General features: G+C 34.4%; 1 long non-coding RNA gene across 1 annotated transcript; it reads right to left on the reverse strand.

The window, feature by feature from the left end:
- Nucleotides 1-251: 251 nt before the first annotated feature.
- LOC142550834 (uncharacterized) lies at nucleotides 252-2,657 on the reverse strand. The gene is made up of 2 exons (XR_012821421.1): nucleotides 2,465-2,657; nucleotides 252-601 (listed from the first exon to the last, which is right to left on the reverse strand). It is a non-coding gene; the product is annotated as an uncharacterized LOC142550834 (long non-coding RNA).
- Between the last annotated feature and the right edge of the window lie 7,461 nt (nucleotides 2,658-10,118).

The raw sequence follows: 10,118 nt of genomic DNA on the forward strand, positions 1-10,118 counted from the left end.
ACCGTGGCGGAGCCACATTATATGACACCCAGGCTTTATCTCGGGTGGCCCATTTTTTTTAAAAAAAATTATATATAAAATTTGAATTAATTTGGTATTAATTCGAGTAAATCAATTTAAAATATTTTAAAATTATAAAGTTTAAATTCTAGCTCAGGTAGAGCTATGTTGCCTCTAGATATATAAATGAACTTTTTTTTTATAAAAAAATTTATTTTCCAATAAAAAAAAGACGTCAACAAAGTATAAAATGAACCCGAAACTAACTCGTCACAAAATATATATAAGGAGAAGTAACATTAATACAACAAATGACACATATGAGGCCATGTTTTTAGACAGAGAGATAGATAGTACAACGAACTACTTAAGAAGGGTTGCAACGATGAATGGGATATTTAGTCCCATTGAGTTGAATTTTTCTAAGCGCAGCTTCACCAAGATCGATCCCACAGATATCAGACAACCTGATCAGATATAACAAAACATCTGAGAGTTCTTCACCCAAATGAGTCTTCTCTTCTGCTTCCCAATCGGGCAATCCTCTTTGGACCTCTCCTTTCCATTGGAATATCTCAGACAATTCTCCCACTTCACCCACCTGAAAAGGAATAAAGCAACCATGCATTCAAAAATATTTAATACATTGCACTTGGAGTATAGTTCAAGGGAATAAAAGGGCATAAAAAGACAATAAATGTGCAAATTAACTTCTGAACTTTTTCTTGATTATTTAAACGTGCACATATATTGTCTTTTTATGCCCTTTTATTCCCTTAAACTATACTCCAAGTGATTGATATATATATATATATATATATATATATGTACATATATATATGTGTATATATATTAAAAGGAAGTAGGATAGCCAACTCTCCTCTACCTTTCACTCTATTAGGTTTGTTGAGTGGCTTAACCCGTCAACCAAATTAAATGGATTAAATCGAAGAAATCTCAACCTGTGTAGAAATGTGGATTCAATGATTTATAATTTTTTGAATAATAAAATCCCATTAATTATATATATATAATTTAATTTTTTTTTGATGGGGTGGCATACAGACTGACCCTCTTAACCTATAATCCATCTTCAGTAGAGCTGGATTGAGACATCCTCCACCCACCTGGAGGTGGCAGAGACCGACTTGACAGCTCTACTTATCTTTCCCATGTGGATTATTTTTGATCAAAATTTCATTATTTATCGAGTCATTACCTACGGCCTATCTCATATTTTTTAATTAAAATACAAAAAATATTTAATTTTTTTTAAAAAAATAATTAAATTTTTATTCCATAATCTATTGCTACTCAACGTGTACATTGAATATGTGAAAAGTGAATTAAATGCTGCATGTTCGGTCAAAGCTGGGTTTTCTGACTGCGACTGCTTTAATGAATAATATTCTATTCTAAAATCATAAAATTGAGAGTAGACTACGTAGGCAGGTTAGGTACCAACAAAGCAAAAGGGCAAAAAAGAGGATAATTCCATTTGTTTAATCCGATAAAAATTCCTCAGCAGTAGATTTGACGACGACCCATACCACCACCACTGAATGTATCCATCACTATACAACAATTTTTCCCTCGACATAGGAAGAAAATTATGACAATTTCTCCTTTTTTTTGAGAAAAAAACTTCATTTTTCAAATACTATTGCACGGATAGAACTATGTCTTAATATTATCGCTCCAATTTTCAACATCATTGTACAATCAAGAAATCAGGATTTTATGTTTTTTTATTCGATTAAACTGTATCAAGAAATAATAAAATCAAAAAATATATATAATAATATGCTAGCTGAGCAATTTTTATCAAAATATTGAAACTAATATTTCTTTTTCACTTTACGCAAAAAGTATACAATAGAAAGACGAAGAAGTTGTAAAGGTGACCCTATATATAATCTTGGTCGGTTATGTATTTAAAGGAAACACCGACAGATCCGTGCCGAATTTAATCTAAATCTTTTATGTTATTTACAAAAAAATTCGAAGAGAAAAACTAATAAACTAAGGCAGATTTGGGAAAACAAGTAATTTTCGTGAGAGATTGTAAATTCTTTCTGCGTTTTGTCAATAATCTTGTATAAAATTTAGCTACTAATTCTATAAAATAAAATAAAATTTGTATTTGTATGTGCATGAAGAAATAACTAACATGTGCATGTAATTATTTGGCAAAAAGAAGAAGAAGAAGAAAAGAAAAGACAACACCGGGAAATTAAATAGTTCCCACAAATTTAATTTTGACAATATCCAACAAAAATAAAACCTTATATTCTGTTTTCCGTAGACAAGAAATCAAGATTCATACTTTTGTGGCTTATTAGGCAGACCAGAGAGAAGAGGTAATAGAAGATAATTTAGTTAAGCAGAAAAAGCTTATTATATATAATTTTTTTGATGGGATTTCTATAATATTTACGAAGAAATAATGGAGAAGAAAACAAACCATGGCTAAAAGGAGATTTCTGGGGCTGTGAAACTGATCCCAATTTCTTTCTTTAGCAAAATTAGCAAGCTGTCGTTTCAACTCTTCTAGGCTCACCTCTTCTCTTTGGCCTTCCATTTTTTGCTTGATATTATTATTGCTTGACCTACCGATTTTGTGGGTTTGGTTTTGTGATTTAGGAGTGACATCTCCTAGGCGGCTAAAGGTATATATATAGATATATTTATATATGTATACATACAGAATATATATAGGTATATATATATATATATAGGTATATGCTCAGAAAACTCATTATCGCTAGCGAGTGGAACTAATAATATATCATTTAAGAAAATAATATAAGATCAATCTTATTTATGATTGAAGTTATGTTGTTTACGTTATATTTAGTCAATAAAATTTATTTGTAAAATAAAGTATAGGTACTATAATAGAATATAAATAATATCATTAATATTACAATAATGGATAAAAATGTTATAAATCATAAAGAAAGATAGAATAGTAGAAAACATTCATAAAAAAAAAGAAGAATGAGTCAATACTCAAGTGCAATTTTTATTGACCACAATTACTCTATTTATAGGAGAAGATTATAACATAAAAATCTTTACAGATATTATTTTGTCATATTTATCGTGATTACAAATATTTAAAATATAACTAAATAAGATAATTATCTACAATAGGAATATATTTATAACATTCCACTTAGATGATTATTTGCACAAACAATCGATTCGTCAAATATACATTTAATTAGCAAGATGGATGCTTTGAAACTTCATCGGAACTCAGTGTTGTTTCGCGAAAACCTTTTCAGTAAAACTCATTGGGAAAAATCCAAAACAAAAGAAAAAAGTACAACAATAGATACTTTCTTTAGATGTTTTCCTGACGACAGATGCGACTCGTTAAAACCTTGCTAGGAAAACCCAGTGGGACAAAATCCAAGTGAAGGAAAAAGAGTACGGCATCTCTCGCTAATTTTTAATTGCCTCATTAAAAACCTTGTCATTAAAAGGCACGTTGGAAAAATAATAGACGAGGAAAAAAGAGTACAACTTTGACGGCTCTCTCTGAATCATCAATTCTTCGTATTCCGAACTTGTACACTGATTTTCCAAGAGTTGATGTGGGTGATAATTTTGTAAAAATATCGGTCATATTATCTTCAGTTGTTGACAATATTTTTATGTAAATCAATAGTCCATATGATATTGCAAAGAAAACCAGTTATGTGTCTTTCTGGTTGTCACTACCTTCTTTAGAGAAAAGTATACATCACTAGTGTAACTTGTGAGATATGATGACGTATAAATTTTTATATATGGTACTTCAAGACCAAATATCTTTTCTTCATCTTTCAAGTTGGAGAAAATGATAGCATCAAATATTCAAACAACCATATATATTGATGCAACTTATAAAAATATTTTCATAGTCTTTGTATTATAACTTATGTACATATATTTTTTTAGAAAATGTTTAATCTATAATCGTAGATAGAATTTCGTATTTTCCAAGTATTTTATATTAAATTTATATTTTAATTACTTGTCCATTTTAGTAAACTCTTCAACAGTACTAAGCTGAAAGTATCACATATACCATGATAATTTTAATTTGTATAATGACATGTTTTATTGAAATAATAGTTTTGGACGTCAAATCTAAATCTATTTGACACTTCAAATCCTAAGAGGATTTTATATACATATCACTGTCAAATTAACTCATCCATGATAACTGATGTAAGGTCTAGAAATTCAAGCGATGTAACTTAACTGCACGCAAATCTAGGGTATTATAAACAATACTTAATTAAATATTTTAAATGCATTTAATGCGTGTTTATGACATGATTTTTTGATTATATGGCATGGTTTATTCGATTGAATAAGAAAGAGATTTTTGGCAGTATTTGATGGTCAGACGAGGAACAGAGACCGATACAGTTTAAGGAAAATGTTTTTATTAAATAATTATTTCAATTATTTAATATATGATGTATTTAACAGACTGAAACGTCTACTGATTTTAAAATGCTACTGAAACATTTTTATTTATTTTTTTTAAAAGCTATGGCGGAAAATATACCCGCTCAAAAACATTTAAATAAGCTAAACATGCATTTAAAAAAGTCATTTAATCTCTGAATAAAAATAATTGCAGTTAGAAACAATTTAACATCCTCAAAACCCTAGAATGTTGTTTAAAAGAATTCAAGCTTATCCTTTCAAATCCTGATAAATCATCAACGTAGTAAAAGATGAAAATGTACAAAACAAACAATGATCATCATACATATAGTGCGGAAGAAATGAAAGGTCCTTGGGTTTTCACGTGCGCCCTCAGTTCATCCTACTTAGTCCTCAGCGCCTCAGGTCTCCACATCAACGAGCTCACCTGCATCAATCACACGTAGTGAGTCTAAAGACTCAACACACCTGAACCGTTATAACAAGTACATAACATGCAACAGTGCCATAATCAATATATGTTTCATGATCTTAAAAGGCGTGAACATAAACATATCATATCATATCATAGCATAGCGTGTCAAAACATGTCTCATCATATCATCATATATATTTCATTTTCTTTAATTGAATTCAGTTCATTAGTTGTGACTTTAGTATTATCGTATTAGTCAATGGATCCATCTACGTATAACCGCGGTACCCGGCGGCGGGGACATCAGCGAAAATATTACCCATCCACTGAGCCTTGGCCTTACATGTCATCGTATTATCGTATCATCGTATTAGTCACAACCAACTCACTTCTTCAAAACATGTCATCATATCCATCACTTACAAAAACGATGCGTATACGTAAATTTTCTTAAAATCAAGCATGCACCGTATTTTCATATTTCCATAAAAAATCATATACGTGATATTATAAACAATTAAAACATGTAAAATTGTGACCAGGGCGTTGACAGGACTGTTAATTCGACCCGGGTAAAAATTACAATTTTGCCCTTTGAAACCCTAAATGACTGTTTTATCTCTGGACCTCAAAATTTTGACCCGAAGCCAACCAAACACCTTAAAACACCTCAAAAAATATTTATAATAATTTCATAGACGTAAACTCGAGTCCGTTTCATAACTTATACAATTCATTTTAGAACTTGGACCGGGATCCCGGTTTTAACGCGAATCAACCCAAACCATAATCAAACTTTCCAAAACCTACACCACACCTTAAACACACCCTACCAGCCCCTAAACAACTTGTCTCAGACCACCTAGGACCCTCAGTAAAGTCCATTTGCTGCTGGAAAATTCTGCCCTTAGCCACCATCAAACCCTAGTGCACCTAATCCTCAAATATTCGAACCTAGCCCACACTAAGCTGGACCAGCCCCGAACCAGACCACCCTTTGACTAAGACCAAGCCGTGGACCCTCTCCTGGACCAACCAACCCGCGCCCATAGCCCTCGTGCACGTGGACGTGCATGGCTCCTCCCAACAAACTAACACGAGTCACATTCTAACCAAGCCTTCCCTATCTACTCTTGGCGCACAACCAGCCATGCTTGGGCATCCCTAGACCATGGCTTGGACCCACCAAGGTCTGTGTCCATGGCATGGTTAAGCCTCGAACGATTGTGCACCTCGTTTCTCCTCACCCGATCGACCCAACAACACTATCACTCAAAGTTCTGACCGGCTCGCCCTATAGCTCGACCCATATCCGACTCCAGCACCTTGACGCCTCGAATGTCAACATGTATGGCCCCTTAAAACTGAGATTTTTCAGCCCCTTACACAAACAAGTCAATAGCGTGAGTTACGTGTAAAGGAAAAATGCATATTTCTTGTCAAAATCGTATAAAACCTTCACAACAAGATACATCTAAGGGTTTTCACGCAAAAACGTACAAACCAACATATATTGATGTGAATGATGAGAAAAACAAGGTATAGGGCATGCCTTTGCGTATTTACGCTCGTAAACTTTGAGATAGTCGCGTAGAGCGTGCACCGAAGAGACGAGTGGGGATTCTTTTTGCAAAACCTAGGTGATTTTTGAAGGTGGGAGCTGCTGGAAATCTGAAAAGCTAATGCTGAAATTTTGAAGAGGCTGCTGGAGAGTGGACGTGGCGGCCACATGGTTGGAATTAGGTTTAGGGTTTGCTAAAGTAGGGTTTAAGTTGTATAATTATGCATTAATGGTCCCTAAATAAAAATTAAATAGATTAACAGGATTTTAGGCCCATTAAGCAATAAAATAAACCCGTAAAGCCCAATAACATTTCCGAAAAATATTTTGTTTAGGTACGTTTTTGAAAATATTGCCCGAATCCTCAAAAAGTCTTCTGACTCGATAAAATTTGCGTACCCGTTTAAAATAAGACCCGACGAGTAAAAATATTTCACCAAGGTCCCTTTTCGAAAATCACACTTAAATACACTATATATTAAATAATTAAAACTAAATATTTAATAAAAACATTTTTCCTTAATTATCCTCGGTCTCCTTTCCTCGTTCGAACGCAAATACTACTAAAAGCCCTTATGCAAATTTTTTAATAAAACATCAATTAAAACACATAATCATACATTTAATGCATTAAACAATTTAAATAAAATACAAAAAAAAAAATTGATAACTTGCATGCATGTGGTTAAGATGGACCTTCAAATTTTCAGAACGTTACATATACATTTTTCAAAAATGGGTTATATATGGTATTTTTACACGTCAAGCCATAGTTTAAACCGGTAATCGATTTTTAGCAAAACGGAGGACTTTTTGAGGGTTCAGATAATATTTTTAAAAACGTAACAAAACAAATTATTTTATGTGTGTGCTATTGGGCCTAATGGGCTTCTTTAGTAGATTTTGGGTCAAACCCACTATATCTCATTATTTTAAATATATGCCCAATATTCTCTAATTTTATTATCAAAACTCACACTCAAACCCTAGCACCTCCCCACACCCTCTCGGCCGCACACACACACTCACACACAAGAAGGTTTTTGGTCTTGTTTTCATGGAGATTTCAGTAGGAGAATCGCCCCATCCCTCCGGTGTTCGTCTATCGCTTTGTTGGTTAGACTTTTCGAGCATTTAGACGCAAAGGCACGCCCTATACCTTTTGTTTCTCGTCTTTCACACAATAATATGTATTGTTGAATGTTTATGCATGATCTATGGAAAATCTCATGATTTACTCACGTTTTTCTTTGAATTGCATGAGAAAACTTGACTTTCATGTTTTTTTGACATGGATGAAGGTGCTGCCAGGTTTTTATGGTTAGGGGATGATCTACATGAGGTTTAGATAAGGTCTATCTAGAAACATCCAAGCTGGAACACATCCTTGCAGGTGGCCGATTGGATCTTCTTGGTTTGGCTTGGTTTTGGCTCGATCGAGTGATAGGAGGGGAGCATGGTGCAAAGGTCGTTCCAGACCTTGGATCAGACCCTGTTGGGTCTGAGACATGGTCCAAGATGGCTCGAGTACAGCTGGTCATGGTCTAGGGGTAGATCTTAGGAGCTAGGGTTAGATAGGTTCGGTTTGGGCTTGTTCGGATGAACCATGCATGTCCTTGTTCATGGGGGCGGGGGACCAGGGTTAGATCAGTCTATGAGTGTTCATTCAAGTCCAAGGAGTGACTGGTTCAAGGCTGGTCCGGCGTGGTTTGAGCTAGGGTCGAATTATGAGCTTGACTTGGACTTAGGGTTTCGGTCCATAAGTGCAAAAAATCCATCAGGTGTACAGTCATTTTTTAGGGTCCTAAACGGTCTGAATTAGGTTTTTTAAGAGCTGGTCATGCGTGGTTAAGTCATGATTTAAGTTTGGGAAAGTTTGGTTGAGTTTCGGGTTGATTTGGGTTAAAATCGGAACTCCGGCCAAGTTTTAAAACGAATGATGGAATTTAATGTATGGGCTACAGTTTACGTCTAAGAAATTATTATAAGTATTTTTTAAGGTGTTTTAATAAGTTTGGATGGATTCGAGTTGAAATTTTAAGGATCTGGGGTAAAATGGTCAAACTAGGGTTTCACTATTCACATGAATAGTGAAAAACAAGCATTAAAGCTCTCAAAATTTGTGTGAAAACGTCGTCTCCTATTCATCAATAAAAACAATGTATTTATAATATATGTGAGTCTTGTAGAAAAAATAAAATTGGACTCCTAAAAACTAGGAAAGAAAATTTAGATAATATTTGAAGCTCCTAACTAATCAAGAAACCCAAACAGACTTGGATTCTTGACATTCTATGACCCCTCAATTAAATAAATTAAAAAAAATGAAAATTACATAAAAATAAATAAAACTCAAAAATAAATATCCCCACAAGTCTAGGTCTTGATCCAGCCGATACCGTTAATATCCAATCTTGGTCAAAACTAGTTTCTCTCTTATCCACTTGATATGGAAGCGTTGGTTCCAAATCAACTTTAATAACTTGAACTTGATGAAGCTAAACACCATGATCAACATTCTTCACTGCTTCACCACCTTCTACACTTGATTTATCAAGCCATTTAAAGAATCTTGTAATACAATCTCCATGCATAATCTTTCAATATATTTAATTTCTTAAATAGGCTCAAAACTTCATCTTCAAATTCCTAGATTGTTGAAAACAAATCTTCTTGAAATATCTTCCAAAATTTATCACATGAAGCATGATATAGATCTCATCACAAAATAATTTAGTAACATAAAAATTCTTATTGACATCATATTTACCTAACAAGCATAGCCCATAGAGAGTGGAACTAATCCGTCAGGAAATGAGAACAGCTCAGAATGAAGACTATTCCGCTTGTGAAAGTCAGTGGAGTCGACATGGTATTGAAGAAGCTACCTGGGAAACTGAATCAGATATGAGTCAGAGGTTTCCAGAGTTATGTCATTGATGTGAGTCTTTTTATCTAGCTTCTATTCTTCATTCCTTATTGTATCTGATTTGTTATCTGAGTTGATTGCCTGTGATTTCGGGGACGAAATCAGATCTTAGGGGGGGAGAAATGTAATGCCCGAGAATTTTATTATTATAATCGAAAATGATTTGTTGATAATTGAGGTGATTATAGATTGAATGGATCGGACCGGGAAGCCGAAAAAAAGAATTGATGTTATGTGCGAGGATGAGCCCTCGCGCATATGCGCGACCCCGCCAGGCGCATATGCGCGAGGTAGGCAGAAGACATCGCGCATATGCGCGGCACGGACCGGCGCATATGCACGAGGATGGCAGAGAGTTGTGAAGAGCCTCGCGCATATGCGCCGAGCAAGGGCGCGCATATGGCGCGAGTTACCGTGATGCTACGCGCCGAGACATAGTGTCTCGCGCATATGCGCCGAAGAAGGTCGCGCATATGCGCGAGACGTGCTGCACCAAGATTAAGCCACTTGTTCTTTTTCATGCAATGTATATGTAAAGCCACTCATTTCCTTCGAATTCAGCAGCTGAAGAAATCGAGAGAGCTCAGTAGAAAATTCCAAGTTCTTGATATTAGAATCCAGATTACGAACGATCCGTCCGTCAGAGTTTTAATCTGAATATATTTCTATGATCCTCGTGTTAGCGGCTTCACACGGACGTAAGTTTTCTTATGTTCTATTATGATTTGAAAATATGATATTGTCAGAATCAGATATGATTGATA

This window comes from Primulina tabacum, chromosome 7 (assembly GCF_025594145.1).
Source record: "Primulina tabacum isolate GXHZ01 chromosome 7, ASM2559414v2, whole genome shotgun sequence".
In the NCBI taxonomy this organism is placed as follows: domain Eukaryota; kingdom Viridiplantae; phylum Streptophyta; class Magnoliopsida; order Lamiales; family Gesneriaceae; genus Primulina; species Primulina tabacum.